We start from the raw sequence: 20,096 nt of genomic DNA on the forward strand, positions 1-20,096 counted from the left end.
CCATGAGATCAACTTGCAAACAGGAACCGGCTTATGAAGCCATGCTTGCTCTGAGAAACATAATGGTCATCTCACTGCCAGTGGAATGTAATATTTGATGTCATGACACCCTTCCTGTCCAACTTGGCATTGGCAGTTGGTTTGACTTAGTGGTGAGAAATACAACAAAATGATGAGAAATTTTCCTTCTGGAGCACTTCTTAAGGGAGCTTGGTTGCTTTATTGGAAATTCGTACTTCTTAGCTTTCATGAAATGTCCCTTTGGTACATTAGTGAGAAGGTTCAAGGCAAAATAAACACATTTCATCTTGACCATATTTGGAACTCACAATATAAAGGAGTCAAAAGGTAAGCTGATGAAATAAGAATATTTTATCCTTTTATTCCACACATAGTTTTTACTTTCTCGCCTTTCCTGCAATAACTGCCTCAACATGATGGCACTCATATGCATTTTCAAAAGATTTTCATTTTATTATGTATTGAATTATATAAAGTAGTGTCAGTAAATCCATTAGAAATTCTCATTCCCAACTCTTAGAATTCATCTACAAAGAGTCAGAAAGAAACCAAGACATTAAGGAGAAGCCAGTGGCTGCAGCTGCAGGGTCTTTATTATGTTTATTTGTGTCATAATTCTCTTTATTTGCCTAAAATAAACTAAAATGGTTTAAAGTTGCAGTGCACCAGGTAAGGCCTCCCTTACTGTCTTCAGGTGTTTGTTTAGAATAGGTTTGTTTGTTTGTTTGTTTAGGAATAGCTGCTGTAATGCTTTGAATTCCCTTGCCAGGACATAAAATCATAGAAAATAGTGAAGATCCTTGCTGTTTACTTGGGGAGACATTATCTACATGCACGAAACAATTTAATTCCTAAGATTTATTTAAAACGTGTGAAATGTAGTTGCAATAATAATAATAGATGATATTTACAGAGCACTTACTATGTACCTGGAGCTCTTCCATGTGTTTTCATATATTAACACATATATTAAACTTCACAACAATCTTACCAAGTAGCCACTCTTACAATCCATTTTACACACGGTGAATCTGAGCCATAGAAAGGTTAACTAACCAGCAGCTCCTAAGTAGCAGAGCTAGGATTTGACTCCAGGTGGTCCGGCTCCAGGGCCCAGGCTCTTTGGCTACCATGTGTATACACTTTCTGAAGAATTACAATAGTGCAGCCCGAAGTCACTCAGGAAAGCTGTCGGTGGACAACTTGGTTCTGGTGCAGAACCTTGATGATGGCCTAAGGTTTGAGCTGTGAAGAGGATGGAATTGGACGTTTTAGGAAGCAAGAATAGCAGAAAGAGAAGCTGGGGTTTAGAAATGAATAAGACATGATAGGAGGAATAGCCATCTTATAAAATGGTGTGAGAAAACTTTTATATAGAGCCTTGAACACCAGGTTTAAAGTTTGAAACAGAAATCCATAGGCAGGTATACAAGCAAGGAATTCATTCATTAGTGCATTCATATACTTATAACACTAGAAGGACCTTAGAGAGCATCAATGTCAACTCCTCCTTTTATATTTGTAGAATCTAAAGATCTAGAGGGTTGAAATGACTCCCAGTGTCACTCACCTAGTGGCAGCATTAGAATACAGCATAACTCTTCTGATTCATCATTTAAGCTTTAAGCCTATTTCCAATGTTCCAGGACACTCTGAAAGATTCTCCTGGCAGAGGCATTTGGTTCAGCCTGGAAGGGAGAGACAAGAGGCAGGTGACCTGTGAGGCATTATTGCAAAATCCAAGTGAAGTACAAGAGGTACACTGGGCTCAGTGAAAATAGTAGAATTTTCCAGAGACGATTGAGAAAGCATGATAGGATATCAATAATAAAGGAGCTAAGTTGCTTCCAAGCTGGCATAGCTTTGGCAGAAATAGGGAAATTGGGCAATGGTACCACTTGGGCATAGACAGCATCAGTTCAGGTTTGGTACCTGTGAGAGGGAGTTGGCTTTATTATAATTACTTCTGTGTGGAACCTTGTGTAACATGATGATCACATTCCAAGGCCCTTTGCAATTTTTCCATTAATCAGTTGCCACCATCATCAGCATGTGAGCAAGTCCTTGTCAACACTGAGATGAAATTTAACTCAGTTTTGCTTTAATATCCATTAGGCTCCATCCTGTCCTTTCCTTTTCTTAGTTTCTTTCGCTGCCAATCAGCTTCATACGTGTTCACTTTCCTCAGAGTCTGTAAATTATAGTGGTAAAGGGTATAAGCTCTGAAGGCAAATGGCCTAAATTTGAATTCTGGTTCTACAACGCTTCTGTGACTTGGGCAAATTTAATTCTTTTTAGAATTAATTCTTTGTGGCTCAGTTTCCTCATTCATAAAAAGATATTGTGATCAGTGCTTATCTTCTAGCAAGAATGTGAATATTAAATGAGTTAATACACATAAAGCCCTTGGAATGGTCCTTGCACGTAGTGAACACTCAATACACAGTAGCTGTCATTGTTGCCATCCTATCATTCCCCTTTGCTGCATTATAGTTTCAGGGCGTTCTGTCTCTAGGACAGCCTGGCAAGATGGAGTTCTTCCTTTCCACCAGGCACGCTGTTCCTGTGACTGCTATTTTAACATTAGCGTGTTATTTTCGCCCCTAGAAGCTCCTCCTGTTTCTCCAGCAAAGCTATCCTAGGCCCCCAGTTCCTCACCACATCTGAGTCTCTCCCCAGTAAACCATCTTTCACCTTCATACATATCCACATACGACTTAAATTTGTCCCAGCGGAGGGAGGGAGTGACCGCTTTCTCCTTTTTTATGCAATCTCACAACCTGAAATTGTGATGAGACTACAATTTAAGTGTTTACCCAATTTAAGTGTTTACAATTTAACAGTTTACCCAAGAAATATCAGATTTAGCAGATTATAAATTATCTGCTTCTGAAGCAAGACCAAGAAGGGATTAAAAGCAAAGACTTGAGAGGCAGCTGAACCTAGGTTCAAATCCAGGTTTCACATTTATGAGCTATGTGACTTTAGATCAAATAACAACTGAGTCTTGGTTTCCTCATCTATAAGATAGGAATACCTATCCTGCATGTTGTAAGGATTAAAGGTTATAAACTTTATAAAATAGGTAATTTTTAACCCCTCGCCCAATTCCCACCCTCTCACCTTTCATAGTCTCCAATGTCTATTATTTCTCTCTGTATGTTCATGTATACCCATTATTTACCTCCCACTTGTGAGTGAGAATATGCAATATTTGACTTTCTGTTTCTGAGTCATTTCACTTAGGATAATGGCTTCTAGTTCCATCCATGTTGCTGCAAAAGACATTATTTTATTCTTTTTATGGCTGAATAGTATGCCATGGTATGTATGTATGTGTATATATATATATAACATTTTCTTTATCAAACCTTTGTTGATGGGTACTTGGATTGATTCCATGATTTTGCTATTGTGAATAATACTGCAGTAAATATACAATGCAGGTGTCTTTTTGATATAATAATTTCTTTCCTTTTGGGTATACACCCAGTCATGGGATTGCTGGTTTAAATGGTAGGTCTGTCCTAAGTTTTTGAGAAATCTCCATACTGTTTTCTGTAAAGGTTGTACTAATTTACATTCCCACCAACAATGTATAATCATTCCCTTTTCTCCACAACCTCACCAACTTCTGTTGCTTTTAGACTTTTTAACAATAATCATTCTGACTGGTATAAGATGATACCTCAATGTGGTTTCAATTTGCACGTCTCTGGTGATTAGTGATGTTGAACATTTTTTCATATGTTTGTTGGCCACATCTATGACTTCTTTTGAAAAATGCCTGTTGATGTCCTTTGCCCACTTTTTAAAGGGGTTGTTTTTCTTCTTGAGCTGTTTGAATTCCTTACGGATTCTGGGTACTAGCCCTTTGTTGGATCCATAGTTTGCAAATATTTTTCCCATACTGTAGTCCGTCTACTCTCTTGATTGTTTCTTTTTGCTGTGCAGAAGCCTTTTAATTTAATTAACTCTCATTTGTCTATTTTTGGTTTTGTTGCATTTGCTTTTGAGGACTTGCTAAAAAATTATTTGCCTTGGGCAATGTCCAGAAGAATATTTCCTGGGTTTTCTTCTAGGATTTTTATAGTTTCATGTCTTATGTTTAGGTCTTTACTTTATCTTATTATTATTATTATTATCATTATTTTGGACATGGCATCTTGCACTGTTACCCAGGCTGGAGTGCAGTGGCATGAACATGGCTCACTGAAGCCTCAACCTCCTGGACTCAAGCAATCCTCCTGCCTCCATCTCCTAAGTAGCTGGGACCACAGGCATGCACCACCACACTCAGCTAATTTTTAAAAAAAAACTTTTTTAGAGACAGAGTCTCGCCATGTTGCCATGTTGCCCAGGCTGGTCTTAAACTCCTGGGCTCAAGCGAACCTCCTGCCTTGGCCTCTCAAAGTGCTGGGGTTATGGCCATGAGCCATCACTCCTGGCCCAAGTTCATCTTTTTCTGTGGTGAGAGGTATGGGTCCAGTTTTATTCTTCTGCATGTGGCTATGCAATTTTTCCAGCAACATTTGTTGAATAGGGTGTCATTTTCCCAGTATACATTTTTGATGACTTTGCCAAAGATCAGTTGGTTGTTAGGTACGTGGCTTTATTTCTGGGTTCCCTATTCTGTTCCATTGATCTATGTGTCTATTTTTATACCTGCAGCTAAATTTTAGTAGTAGATTGAGGTGGCTTCTCTGAAAATACAGATGAGATAGCGGTGACACCTCTGAGTGTCACCTCCTCTTAGATGGAGTTTAGCTTTATTGAGGGCAGACCTTAAACACTCTTTATGCCAAGTTTTATTAACTTGGGTTAATTGTATGGCCACAGTGGCTGGTGCGAAATTGACCAGCCCTAAATATTGGTATAGCTTAGTTAAACTTTCGTTTATTATTAAAGATTTATCACTGCTGTTTCCCGTGGGGGTGTGGTTGAGTAAGGTGTTTTGAGCTGCATTTGTGTGTGCTTGATATCTGCTGCTTTTGATCTGGGTGATCTAGAGGGCGTTTTCACTGGGATGGGGATGCTTTCTTGTGTAATCTTACTAAGAGCTGATAAAAAGGCCGGGACAAAACCTATCTGTTTGTGGGGTTGTGCAGACCCATCTAGACATTTTCAGTGTTTTGCTTTGAATAGCTAAGCTGCATTAACTGTAAAAATGCTTAAGTATAAAATTAAAATATGAAAAAGAAACAAGTGGTCCCTGTCCATGAAAGTAACCTTGAGGGTCCTTCCTACTGACGTTATTGGCAATGATGTTCTTATCACTGTTCTGTGCATTCAATAGAACAAGAAAAAGTTTAGGGTTACAGCACGATGGAAATGAACTCCCCTGACCCCTGAGAGTCAAGCGCTGTTTGGATTAGGATTTTAGCTATTTTTCCCCCATATTTTCTTTCGTTTTCATTATGTTCTCTGGCATTACTATAGTCTGTATTACTGTGCTACTTCATATTCTCTCTTGTAATTTTTTTTCACTGTTGAAAGTAATAAATATGTATTGCAAACTTTAAGTGATATAGACATTTAAAATGAAAGCTTCCTTTTATCCTAATACAAAAAAGCATTGCCCCCGCTCCCAAACCTGCAAATGACTCAATGTATATGCTGGGAGTTTTTTTGTTGTTTTGTTTTCTGTTAATCTTTGTTTTTTTTTTTAATTTTATTATTATTATACTTTAAGTTTTAGGGTACATGTGCACAATGTGCAGGTTTGTTACATATGTATACATGTGCCATGTTGGTGTGCTGCACCCATTAACTTGTTAAAAGATGAATTTTTATTAGATCCTAACAAAACTAGCAGAGAGAGAAGTTTAAAAGAAAAATAGGTGTTCTGCAAGTCTCTACTTGATTATGTAGGAAAATTATAAATTATAAATACAAGGAGCAGAAATACCCTCCCCTGCTGAAATATCTTCTACATCTACAGGAACATGACCCAAACAGGGAACATGGTTCTCCCATTCCCTTTGAGACAAATTTTAGTGATCAGCTTGAATGCTCCCATGAGGAGAGTTTTAGATCTCCTAAAATGACTTCCACCCCAGGCTGCCCCAGCCTCACACTCTGATATGCCACCATCTATGCCTAACAGTTCTCACTTGAAATAATTCTGGCTAACTTAAACTGTAAAGCATTAAATCAAAGAACAAAGAGAGGCTCACAGACTCATGGGAAGGCCAGAGAATCAGACACAAAACCCACACAGGGGACAAAGGAAACTCATAAAGTCTCATGCCACATGAACAGTGTGGCTTGGTCACTGCCATTTCTGGGGACTATGCGCCACGGCTGATGCCGTGTCACTGAGCGGTGGCTGCACCATGACCACCACGAGCCCTAAACTGTCCAGGCTTCTCTGGGTCACTCACTCTGAAATTAAACACCCATGGGAACATGCAGTTGACCTTCTACCTCACAGTTGATAATGGGAAGGGGATTCAGATGATGGAGAGCTGAAAAATGAAAAATATTTACTTTCCTTCATGTCCTTCTCTACCTGCTCACATTCTACCTTGAATTAAGTATGCAGCAAGCTTTCATTCTTTTCCAAAAAGAGTTTGTAGTCCCCACAGCATTATCAATCCCATTTTACAGATGGGAAAACCAGAGGATAAGTGACTATAGAAGGTCCTAGAGAGTATTTATCACTCCTAGATTTTTGCTCCATGTACAGGTTTTAAACACCACCACCCACTATTGTTTTGTTTTGGCTGGGTTTTTGTTTTTGGTTTTGTTGTTGTTGTTGTTGTTTTCTTTTTTCTTTTTTTGCTGATGGAATCTTTTTTTATTTTTCTAATGAAACCTTGCAAGAAACTGCAACATCTAAGGCAGATCAAAGCAGATCTGCTTGGGTTGAAGAAGGGTGAGGGAGAACAGAGCCCCATCTGCTTGGCCTCACACTCCTCATTTCACATACACGAAACACTCTCCACTGAGGGATGAAAATGCTACTGCCAGCCTCAGCCAGAGAGGCTGATCATTCCTGGCTCATTTTCTGTTACTACCCCTCTGGTTCTGGAGTTGGGGACAGGAAGTAGCTCTGAGGTCAAGTAGAGTTAGCTGTGCATAACCAATTGTGTCCATGACCATGGTCCAGCATTTCTTAAAACAAGTTCCATAGAACACAAGTTAGTCCAGATATCAATAAATGATCACGTAAATGAGGCTGTGCATGGTGGCTCACGCCTGTAATCCCAGTGCTTTGGGAGGCTGAGGCGGGTGGATCACCTGAGGTCAGGAGTTCGAGACCAGCCTGGCCAACATGGGGAAACCCCGTCCTACTAAAAATACAAAAATTAGTGGGGCGTGGTGGCAGGCACCTGTAATTCCAGCTACGCAGGAGGCTTAGGTAGGAGAATTGCTTGAACCTGTGAGGCGGAGGTTGCGGTGAGCCAAGATCGCGCTGCTGCACTCCAGCCTGGGCAACAAGAGCGAAACTCAAAAAAAAAAAAAAAAAAATCAGGTAAGTGAGAATTTTTTAAAAAGTTTTGTTAATGTTGGATTTCTCACCTTGTCTAAAAATATAGAAAAAAATAGGTTTGTAATTCCCAATAAATTGAAAACATTTTTTACCTACAAGGAAGGACTCTCCGAGAGTGTCATGACACTGCAAAGAGGCAGAATGATGTTTAGATTTTTCCAGATGTTTTACCAGACAACTATTTTTCAAGTTGTATTTCTCAGAGGCAGCCTCTTCGATTTTTTTGGTTTGTTTTTGTTTTTAAACGCCTACCAATATCATTTGGCTATTTTTGGAGGCAGGATTAATTGGTTTGTACCCAGCAATTTTTTTTTTTTTTACAAGTGTTCCTCTAAAGCTTGTAAATCCAAGAAGAAATGCTAAATTCACCCAGGAAAGTTAAACCTCTGAGTCCCTAATAGCTGAAGGATCCGGTTTATGCAACAGCATTTCTCTGTCAAGTAAGAGTACAGACCGTGTGGCTTAGAACTCAGAAAAATCCTAGGCCCAGATACTCTCAGAAGAGTAACAACAGTAATTACAACTCTCTAAAAGGGGTCTGTAAAGTTCAATTACAAAAGACAGTGAGGTGAAGGGATATTTGCTTTCAGACTCACTTTTTTAAAATCCTGGTGGCTGTATATTTACTCCTCAAGGAAAATGGAGATGTCTCCAAAGATCTGATCCAAATGCAAAAAGTGACCAAAGTTTTGGAGAAGAAATAATTTAACTGGTTGGAAGGCATCAAGCTGCCCAGAGCAATCTCTTCCAGGTGGACAGCTGTGACTTACTGTTTTACTCTGTGGAAGTTAATGTGTAGCCTGATTTATATATACCTCGCAGTCCCCTGTTGCCTTCTTCAAATGAAACCTGCTCAGCCTGGATTCTAATATCTTCCTCAACTGCATCTTTATCTCACCAATTCATTCTCAGCTTAGATAAATCACTGACCCAATGGCAGCTGCTGTGGGGTTTTTTTTGGTTCATTTTGTTTTGTTTTGTTTTAGTATAAAATTGGAGCAATCAGAACTTCTCTGTCACCTCTGAGGGCTGTGGTGAGAATCCATCATGTTGATCAGGGCCAAGGCCAGTCCATACTGCGTCTTTGTGTAAATTAGGTGAAGGCAGCCCTTCTGGAAGTATGTGGTGGTGTTGAAAACACACAGAAGAAGTGATGCTGGCAAAAAACAAACAAACAAACAAACAAACAAAAAACTTTACATTAAAGGAACTATCAGAGATAGTTCACCTAATTGAAAGTACAAAGGACAAAGTGCTGGAAGCTGATCCAGACTTAGAAGTATGACAATGCAAAAAAGATGCTTGGTCCACATTATAAGTTGTACAATGAAAGATAGACCAGCATTATTCAAACTATTTCTGGTAAGTTTTTTACAAAGAAATAAAACACTTTAATTCTCAACATTTCTATATTTTAAATTCAGAGTACTAAAGATTAATTTTACTGTTTTTTCTTTTCTTTGTTTTGCCAAGACGGCTAGAGTGCAGTGGCGCAATCTCAGCTCACTGTGACCTCTGCCTTCTGGGTTCAAGCAATTCTCCTGCCTCAGCCTCCCAATTAGCTCAGATTACAGGTGTGCGCCACCATGCCCAGCTAACTTTTGTGTTTTTAGTAGAAACGGGGTTTCACCATGTTGGCAAGGCTGGTCTCAAACTCCTGACTTCGTGATCCACCCTCCTTGGCCTCCCAAAGTGCTGGGATTACAGGTGTGAGCCACCACATCCGGCCACTATTTTTTATTTTCTTATACGTTTATAAACAACAGTAAGAGAGTTTAATGACAAAATAATTTTAAAGGTTACAGAACAATTGGATTTTCTCCACTGATTGTTAAGATCACTTTGCATGATTCTAGCTTTCGTGGTCATTTTTGCAGTCTCACACTATCGTGCAAAGTGACAACTGCCCATACCTATATATACTCCATAGGAAAAAAGTTACTATTACAAATACACCAAAAAGTTAATATAGGAGTTGGAATTACAGCTGGTTTTAATTTTCTTTTCTGAAATTTTCATATTTTCAAATGTTCGACAATTAGCACACGTTGCTTTTGTGATCAGAGAGGAAATTGTGATTTACAAAAAAGCTTGGTTTAAAATTCAGCTCCATTGAGAGTTTTAGACCCCTTTGACTGGCTCTCTCTGTCCTCGGTTCAGAGTCCTTTGATCAAAATATGGTTAGGATGCCTTGTTGCTGAACTATAGCTCTGTAAAGGCATTTGGGTTATTGTGTGTGTTTCAAAAATTATCGGAACTAAACTAAAATTTCTCGTGTATAGAAACGATGTATTTATATGTTATCCTTCCCATCCCTGGAGCCCTGTACAGTGTTTATATAAGTAGTAGGTGCTCAATAAATATTCTAACCTATCTCTCAAAAACTTGCCAGCAGTTGCTGAAAAAATTACCCAAAGAGCATCAAGGAACATATTAGATGACATTTGAACACGATGTAATAAATTTCCTGTAAAATTACTTGTGTTCTACTCATTTAATTAAAAATTTAATTTCCCTTCTTCAAACAACAAATTATTGAGAATCTAGAGGCTCCTAAATCATAATGGTTACATGTTTTGGTTTCCATCGTAACTGTAATTCAGCCTGAGAGTCTTAACACATTTCTTTAGATTACAGCAAATAGGGTTAAATTTTTAATCTGTATGTACATATCAAAAGCAAAGTTCTGATTTTTATAGAAGCCACAATTTCTATTTTTAAATGTTCATTTAAAATTAACAAAATATCTTACAAATGATTTTTTAAATATATGTCCTTTATTAAAAATATATGAAGTGCAATGAAAGACAAAACCTGTGCATTCCTCATTGTAGCACCTATTTTTAAGGCTTCCCTATCTGAGTCAGCTCAGTCTTTGATGTGGGAGGAAAGGGATATAGGCAGAGCTGATGGTTATGTGATGTTATTTTGTCACTCAGTTTAGTAAACAATGCCTTTTGTAGTTTTTACCTAAACCACCTTCTTATTTTTTATGGCATCCTGACGAGCTGCATTTCATTGCAGGGCCCTTGGTGTAACTGATGGGATGTTAACATATCTGCACCTGCAGAGGGAAGTCATGTGGGTGAGGAGAGTAGGCAAGGGACTCTACAACACTGCCCTAGCGAACAGCTCCAGATTTCCCTTCTGACAAAGAGAGGGTATTTGTAATGTAGCCTCTAATGCAGCCAAAGAAACATGCTGACTTTCTTCTTAGATTTTAGCATTCACCTTTTCCTGAAGAATGTGAATAAGTGGAAGCAAAGACAAATAAATCCTAATTTCAAAATATATCTAGAATTTTTAGCTCCCCTCTCACAGCTTTTAAAATAAAAACTTACTTGCCAGATTACTGAATTGTACCTGTGACAACAGACAAATGAATGTCAGCAGAGCAAGCTGTGTCACTACCAGCAGACAGTTGGCTGCTGCACGTATATTCCTGTGCCTCTGAACGGTCTTGCTTCACATCCTCTGCCCTCAGCCTTGTGAGACTGTAGTGAGCACATGACTGTGCCAGACAGGGGTGAACTTGTGCTTCCTAATGACGAATCCAGCTGTTTTGATTCTGTCTTCTCTGCTGGAGTTCGTGGGCTTCATTCTCAAAGAGAATAATCTAGGTAAACCCTGACTCCTGTTTCTGGATACCAGACTACTTTGATATAGTAAGTACAAAATTGAAGATGGCAATTTGAAATATGTTATGTGTATATATATATACACACATATATCTATATATACATACACACACACATATATATGTATATATATATGAACCACCCCCCAACTCTACAAAATTTTCATTTCTCCTTTCCAAGAATAGAATCCCCCTACTTTCTGAAGCAAAAGTAAGACCAAACGGCTTGGCATTTACAGATATACTCAGAGAGACAACAGAACAGGGTGTGTGAAATGGGAATGCCACAGTGAATTACTGATGGAACCTAGATGAACTCACGACATTTCTTATACCCCCTCCAGAGATTTACTAAGAACAAGAAATGAGTACATGCTTTGTTTGTTTGTTTTTGAGATGAAGTCTTGCTCTGTCACCCTGACTGGAGTGCAGTGGCACGATCTCGGCTCACTGTAACCTCCACCTCCTGGGTTCAAGCAATTCTCCTGCCTCAGCCTCCCAAGTAACTGGGATTACAGGTGTGCACCACCACACCCAGCTAATTTTTGTATTTTATATTTATTTATTTATTTATTTATTTTTTTGAGATGGAGTTTCACTCTTGTTGCCCAGGCTGGAGTGCAATGGTGCGATCTTGGCTCACGGCAACCTCTGCCTCCCAGGTTCAAGTGATACTCCTGCCTCAGCCTCCCCAGTAGCTGGGATTAGAGGCATGTGCCACCACGCCCGGCTAATTTTATATTTTTTGGTAGAGATGGGGTTTCTCCATGTTGGTCTGGCTGGTCTCGAACTCCCGACCTCAAGTGATCCACCTGCCTCGGCCTCCCAAAGTGCTGAGATTACAGGTGTGAGCCACCACGCCTGGCTAATTTTTGTATTTTAGTAGAGATGGGGTTTCACTATGTTGGTGAGGCTGGTCTAGAACTCTTGACCTTAGGCAATCCACCTGCCTTGGCCTCCCAAAGTGCTGGGATTACAGGCATGAGCCACCACACCCGGCCATGAGTACATGTGTTAACCCTTGTCCACCCCAGGGACCCAACTCCTCACTGTGCTTGGAAATGGGAAATAAAGCAGGAAGAGTCCCTGTTATTTACCGGTGGCAAGACTCTGGCCAGAATTGTTAAGCAAGAGCAAAATTGGCTGCTTTGGATATTTGTTCCTTCCGTTGGAGATGGTGCCTTCAGGAAAATTGTCAGAACTTGCATAGAAGAGAAATAAAGAATGATGAGCTGTTGGGTTAACCCTGGATACTCAGCCTCAACAGAAGGGGTAGGGAGTCCTGGATTGTGCTAGACACCAAAGGAGGGAGCCTGTAGTTCTCATCCCGTTCTGTGCTAGGAGACCACATGGATCAATGAGCCAAAACTCTTGGAATAGGTGGACTAAGTAGATGCTTAAGCAATGTGATTTGAGAGCGACCCATCTTGCCAAAGCTGCATCAGTCCCCTAACTCTGAGTGCCTGGAATTCTGACTTTCAGAGTACCACTTTTAGGCTAAGGCATTATTGGCAGAAGATCCCTTTGAACTCAAATCTGTACCCTGGAAATATGATGTATTTTGTTATTAGATCCCATTTTCTCAGATTATTCTACAAAACACTTTAGCATTTCCTTAACAGAGTCTGGGAAACAGGATACTCTGAAATCAAGGAACATGGGACTGGTAAACTTTGATTATGTTGGAAAGGTAGAGACCAAAATCTATTTCCAGGGCAGACAGGGATATGAAAGTATTGTTAACAGTGTGAAGGCTCATCTCTGGAGTGAGTGAAGTGTCAGAAAGAAAAAGAACATCTATAGGGGAGTACATAGGGTGAACCCTGACAGCATGAAATCCAGCCACATCTGCCAAATCAAAGATGGCAACGGGAAGCCCTTCTGTTTCATGGAAAAGCCAATTAATGAGGATGAATTGAAGATAATATTGTAGGTCAATTACATGCTGTAAAATATAATGTACTAGCTTTTCCATATGGCTATAGACTATGGTTCATTAAATTTTTCAGTAAACAACAGTTTGCCTTCCTTAGAGTCTCAGGCAATAATGAGTCTTCTCCATTCTGGTTTTATTTTAAAACTAAACTATTATCAATAATTAATTAATGGTATTCTAATGTAAACAGAATATAAGTTTCACAATCTTGAATTTATTTTTCCTCTTCTTTGGGGTATGTAGGGTTTTACATATTTTGGTTTGTGCTTATGGAAAAATGTTTTACTTCTGCTGTTGAAATCATAGCCACCCGCTGTTTTCTATAGTTATGAAATATTGTAAGTCTTGTCACTTGCAGAACTAATGTTCCCACTGAGATGCCTCTCTAGCCTTTTTGATTAAAAAGCAGCAACAGCAAAAGACACAGCCTGGGACTGAGTGACCTATTATTTTTGTGTCTCATTTGGTCACAGTAATTCTCAACCCATGCTTCACATCAGAATGAACTATGCAGTTTTTTGGAATTGTGGAATTTCCAAGAGGAGAGCCTGGTGTGTGTGTGTGTGTGTGTGTGTATGTGGGTATGTGTGAAATTCCACAGGAAATCTGATACATAGCCAGAATCAAGCACCCTCACATTACTGATTTCAGGGAATATGGCACTGTGAACCGTGTAAGCCTGAGGTTGGGAGGTGATTTAAATTCTATTATAAGCTGATACTTACTATCTAAGACCCTGTCAAATGATCAGATCAAAATATTTTGTGTTCATTGCTCTCTCTGCCTGATTGTTTCTCTGTTACTTACATGAAAATTAGAAAAAGTGTACTCCTTCGTAAGTTTACCCATGTGGCTGAGTGTCATCAATAATGACTTTGTGTAGCTTTATATATGGGAGGAAGTGTTTTGCATCCTGAGGGTGGTGGCCTGAGCTGTGGCTGAGTCTCAAGGCTCATGGTTAAGCAGTGACGCTTCTGTGGCCTGTGAATACCACTTGCAGTGTGGACACATTGGTGGGTGAGAGTTACTCTGAGCAGAGCCCCACCGCCTGGTTCAAAAGTTCATGGGCCCAGAAAGAGCAATGATAGTGTAGAGACTCAAGAGAAAAGCTGTCTTTCACACAAGAGCATGCAGAGAAGCCATGCAATGACCAGCTCATCCAAGGCAGACAGCACCCCGCATGTATACATGGGGTCCTCAGATCTGCTGCTCTGTTGTTGCAAGTTTATACATCGCACAGATGCCTCCCCACTTAGGAAAAACTGCATCGCCTTTAACTAACACATGTAAATATTCATTTTATAAATATGCAATTTTATAGGAGCCTGATTACAATGTGTGAAAGAGGGCATTTGCTCATGAAGCAATGTTACCTATCATGTGCATATTCATTCACACATTTTTTGTACCATGTGGTAAATACAGCAACAGACGTTATCTAATGTGTGCCACAGAATGCACTAGGTGATATGGGAGCTGGGAGATCATCACACATGCATTCTACCATAGAGAGCTTATCTTATGTTTAAAAAAATGAAATATATGCATACATAACTAGAATGCAGGGCAGAATATGGCACATGCCACACAGTACAATGGAAGTACTTCGCTATTTCAGCATAAGGAGATTGACCCTAGCTAAAGGCAATTAGGACTCGCTCCCTGGAGGAGACAGAATCCGCCCTTCATTTTGAAGGCTATATAGGATTTGGACAATGCAGAGTTTAGGGGAGGGACCAGATGTGGAGGCTTTCCGGGCAAAAGGAACAGGAGTGAGCAGAGGCCTAAGATGGAGACCTAGAGCCTACAGCACGTTTGGCTGGAATGCAGAATGTGTAACGAGGAAAGGCAGCTCTGCCACCCTGTAGAAGGCCATCCTGGTCAATGACTCAGCCTCTCTGTGCCCCAGTTTTTCATCTGTAAATGGGGATAATGGTGCCTACTTGATAGGGCTGTGTGATGAATGAATGAGCTAATATATATAAACTACTTAAAACATTCCTTGGTGCATAGTAAGCGTTCTATAAATGTTCAATCCAAGTTATTAAAGAAGGGGGTAAAGAAATTCCAAGACCAGATGATCTCTAAGATGGTTCCAATTCCAAGGTCTAGCACTCAGGGCCACTGAGAGTTCTGACTGGTCTCTGAGGGTGGAGTGCAGTGCCAAAGGCTGCCGTGCCATTAAACCTGATGACAGTTTGGAGAAGTGTGGGAAGAGACTGAGGCCTGGAAACAAGGATGATTCAAAACAGATGCAGACGGCTGCCCCCCAACCATCCATTTTTGCTGTTAATATGAATATGGAATTTGAAGAAAAGGGCAAGAAGCCCTTTTATGCTATTCCCTGATTTCTCCCCAGTGGAAAATTCCCTATTTTGAATTGCTTTCAACTCTCTTTTGTGTTTTCATTGACAATGAAATTATTTAAAAAGAATGAGAGAAAAACAGCTTTGCTCTAGAGAGGAGGAAAAATTAAAGAAAAATAATTTCTCCCCCTACCCCCCAAAAAACCAAACCAGAAATTAACATTATAATCTATAGTCACAGACACAGAAAGTGGTCCCAAGAGCTAAACCTCCTCCATTCCCTCCCTGCAGAAGCACCCCAAGTGTGATTGAGAATAAATGAAGGGAGTTGTCAGGGTATGGGGTGAATATCAGTCTGACTGCTTATTGTTGCATGTCATTGCCTTTCTTCTTTTTAAAATAATTTTAACTTTTATTTTAGATTCATGGGTTACACGTACAAGTTTGTTAAGTGGGTATATTGTGTGATGCTAAGGTTTGAGATATGAATGATCTCATCACCCAGGTAGTGAGCATAGTACCCAATAGGTAGTTTTTCAGCCCTTGTCTCCTTCCCTCTCTCCCCATTCTTGTGGCCTCCAGGGTCTACTGCTGCCATCTTTATGTCCATGAGTACCCAGTGTTTAGCTCCCACTTATCAGTGAGAACATGTGGTATTTGGTTTTCTATCTCTGGGTTACTTCACTTAGGTTGCATCCATGTTTCTCAAATAACATTATTTCATTATTCTTATGACCGTGTAGTAGTCCATGGTGTATATATAACACATTTTCTTTATCCAATCCACTGCTGATGGACACCTAGGTTAATTCTGTCTTTGCTATTGTGAAAAGCGCTGCACTGAACATACAAGTGCATGTGTCTTTTTGGTAAAATGATTTATTTTCTTTTGGATAAATACCCAGTAATGGTATTCCAGGGTCAAATGTAGCTCTGTTTTAAGTTCTTTAAGAAATCTCCAAACTGCTTTCCACAGTGGCTGGACTAATTTACATTCCCACCAGCAGTGTATAAGCATTCACTTTTCTCAGCAGCCTTGCCAGTATCTGTCTTTTTTTTTTTTTTTTTTTTTTTTTAGTAATAGCCATTCTGACTGGTGTGAGGTGGTATTTCATTGTGGTTTTGATTTGCATTTCTCTGATTATTATGATGTTGAGCATTTTTTCTATGTTTGTTGGCTGCTTATATGTCATCTGATCTTCAACAAAGTTGACAAAAATAAGCAATGGGAAAAGGACTTCTTATTCAATAAATGGTGCTGGGATAGCTAGCTATCCATATGCAGAAGAATGAAACTGATCCCCTTCCTTTCACCATATACAAAAATTAACTCAAGATGGATTAAAGATTTAAACGTAAGGCCACAAAGTATAAGAATTCCAGAAGAAAACGTACGAAACACCATTCTGGGCATTGACCTTGGGAAAGAATTTATGACTAAGTTCTCAAAAGCAATTGCAACAAAAACAAAAATTGGCAAATAGGACCTAATTAAACTGAAGAACTTCTGCACAACAAAAGAAACAATCAACAGAGTAAACAGACAACCTATGAAATGGGAGAAAATATTTGCAAGCTATATATCCAGCAAAGGTCTAATATCTAGAGTTCATGAGAAACCTAAACAATTGAACAAGCAAAAAGCAATTAACCTCATTAAAAAGTGAGCAAAAGACACAAACAGACTTCTCATTGCCTTTCTAAGGCAGGCACAGGTTTCCTTAGTTGTTCTGGCTCTTTTTTCTTCAAGCTTTGTAGCCAGGTTCTGAATGAATACCACCCCCCAGGTAAAATTCCTTGTTAAATGCTGAAACACATACCTTTGAGACCCTCTCACTTCTCTGTAAATGGCTCTTTTTGCATCTAGTGTGGCCTCTGAGTGTACCCATGGAGGCTCCTGGGTCCTCAGAGTCTGGACGGGGAGCCAGGAGTCCTGGCCTCTATTTCAGCTCCCGACGGCCAACCTGGGCTTCAACCACAGCACAGACTCCTGACTACTCCCACCCAAAAACAGTTGTTGGAAGACTTGAAATCACAGATCTGAGAACTCCTGCACTTTGTAAATTCAAGATGACGTTGTTACTGTTCTAATTTTTTTAAAATTACAGCACTCTCACTTTTTCTCCAAAAAAGGTATAAACAAGAAGATAGTTTGACTTGTTTACCTAAAGCTCTCCTTTGAGTTGCCAAGAGGAGTTAGTTACTTGAACACAGACACAGAGCTTAATTTTTTTCCCTTCATTGAGTAACATTTCAGAAAAGCACCAGTAATTGGAACATAATTTATTTATCAACAGGAATTCAGAATACTCCCTTGCAGTTGATTTTGGAAATCCATGTGACCCTAGCAGAGTGCTATAACCAAGGTGAGAAAGGCTAGAAACAGACGTAGAATTACAATTACCAAAGGGAGAAGAGTTCACTGTGAATATTTAACACACACTGGCATTTGGCCACCAAACTCTGGGTCTTCCTTCAAAGTTCCTGACATACCCATTTATAAAGGAGGTTAATGATCCCTTTGTACCTACACCCCCACAGTTACAGCTAAATAACAATTTTCATGATAAGCCTTTATTTTTCTGCAACTTAGAATTTAAGGCAGCAATTTCATCTACAATGTTTAAGCCCAGAATTTATTTTTGCCCTTTTCAAAAGAAAGTTGTACCCATTTAACTTCGCCTGGCAATATAAGAGAAAAGTGTTTTTAAAAGTACAGATTTTAATTAACTAGGCAATTTGCCTTTCTCTGAACCATCAAACCCTGGCCATTGCCAAAGGCAGGAAGCCAGACTAAGCAGAACCATGGTTAGATACAGGGAGGCAATGTCAAGGGCTTGCAGCAAGCAGCAGTTGCCAATAGCCTGGGTTAGTAATATGCATATTATTTTAATATCCTATTAGCACTTGGCTTTGAAATGAAAATTGGGTGATTAAAGACAAAGATTTTTGGGCAGCAATTTTTAGAACATAGAGGTAAGATGTGTTTTTCACCACTTGCTTTAAGAAGCACCCTGATGCCCAGATGTTGACCTTTAAGCTACCTCTCCTAGCTCTAGGGTTTCCTGGCATTTCATGGGCAGACCTGTCCCCCAGCATCCACTATGCTTTGGGTAGAGCTGAGCTCCAGCTTTTGAAGCCTCTGGTCAGGGTTGGATGAATGGCAAGCAAACACTGCCACAAGAGAAAACCTGCTGGCTGGCAGCCCCTGGGTCAAAGCTTGTTTTAGTTTCCCGAGACCACCTTTCTATGAGACCTCAGAGAAGGGTTTTACTGCCCCAGGGGTGTAGGATGTCATATTTAGGAAAAAAGACTCTTGCAATTTCAAGTCTGGGTAACTTATCTTTCTTTGCCTACATGGTGAGAGGATACCTTTGCAGGAAATGCTGTCACATCAGCCCTCCATTGCCCTATTTCTCTTTGCCTGTCCAAGGGTTACCTTGGAATTAGTGGTGAAACTTCCAGGTCCAGTCATATGCTAAAGGACTCATGAATGCATTTTGTTTGGAGCTTTACAAATCTCTAGAAATTTAGTAAATGGCTCAAGAACTCCCTCTAAGCTCAAGTTGTTTAAATTTTATTTTTCTTTTTATCATTTATGCACAAGTAAAACCATGAAGTAGTGACTTCGACTGGATAAAAGGCTTAAGACCCTGAGGATATTGTGAAGCCATTATCCATGAGAGGAAGAAGGCAAGGTCCTATGTCTACCAACATGCAGACAAATGTCCCTGACTGCCTAGGCTTGGTAACATTGAGCAGTTATTTTTGTCCTTATCATAATTTAGTCATTTAATTTCTTTATCATTTTCTTGGCAGTTAATAGCCTCTGATTTGAGTTTTTGTTTTTTCTTGTACCACCGTTGTTCTGCCTCCCTGATTAGATTGTAAGCACCAGTAGATAAGTCATCTTAGCCTTCTTGGCAAGCCTTATAATACCAAAATCAACTTCCTAAATGAAGAGCTGGGTATCCAGCCACTCAAAAATGTTTTCCCCAACATTCCGTTAGCCTCACTGGTACATGTTCTTTTAAGTGGAAATTCTCAAAGGGAGAGTTGATCCCTACTAATCACTCTTTAATGTGAATTAATTCAGTCAGATAATCATATGCTCCAAGAAATAGAATTAAAGAAAATAGAAGTAATTTTTGAACTTATGGAACTCTGGGAGAGGGTGGCCAGCTTACTAGGAAAGGACTTTGGGGTAATCAGGAGTGTATGTCCGTGTATGTGTGTGTGTAAATCCAGGAGAAGGGAGGGTTGGAAAGAGAATTCTCACAATCCTGTAACTTTGTGGCTAGAAACAGATGTAGGCTTATGTCTCTAAGGATGAATGGATGATTTGGAGCAAGAAAGGACCAGTCACTTGCTTTTGTATGGCACACAGACTAAAGGTAGTTTTCACATTTCTAAATGATTAGAAAATAATCAAAAGAAGAAGACTATTTTATGACACATGAAAATTATATGAGAATCACATTTCAGGGTCTATAAATAAAATTTTGTTGAAACATGGCCATGCTGATTCATTTATGGATTGTCTATGGCTGCTTTTGTGCTATGATGGCATAGCTGAGTAGTTTTGACAGAGACTGTATGGCCCAAAAAGCCTAAAATATTTACTACCTGCCCCTTTACAAGAAAAGCCTGTCAACTACTGATTTAGAGCAAAGTGTTTGTTTCTTTTTCACTTTCATGCAT

The 20,096-nt window shown here is 39.5% G+C and overlaps 1 long non-coding RNA gene across 1 annotated transcript; it reads right to left on the bottom strand.

The window, feature by feature from the left end:
* Window positions 1–228: 228 nt before the first annotated feature.
* On the bottom strand, window positions 229–17,429 carry LOC129526655 (uncharacterized). The gene is made up of 3 exons (XR_008671369.2): window positions 17,216–17,429; window positions 1,592–1,709; window positions 229–1,266 (listed from the first exon to the last, which is right to left on the bottom strand). It is a non-coding gene; the product is annotated as an uncharacterized lncRNA (long non-coding RNA).
* Between the last annotated feature and the right edge of the window lie 2,667 nt (window positions 17,430–20,096).

Source organism: Gorilla gorilla, chromosome 15 (genome assembly GCF_029281585.2).
Source record: "Gorilla gorilla gorilla isolate KB3781 chromosome 15, NHGRI_mGorGor1-v2.1_pri, whole genome shotgun sequence".
Taxonomy (NCBI): domain Eukaryota; kingdom Metazoa; phylum Chordata; class Mammalia; order Primates; family Hominidae; genus Gorilla; species Gorilla gorilla.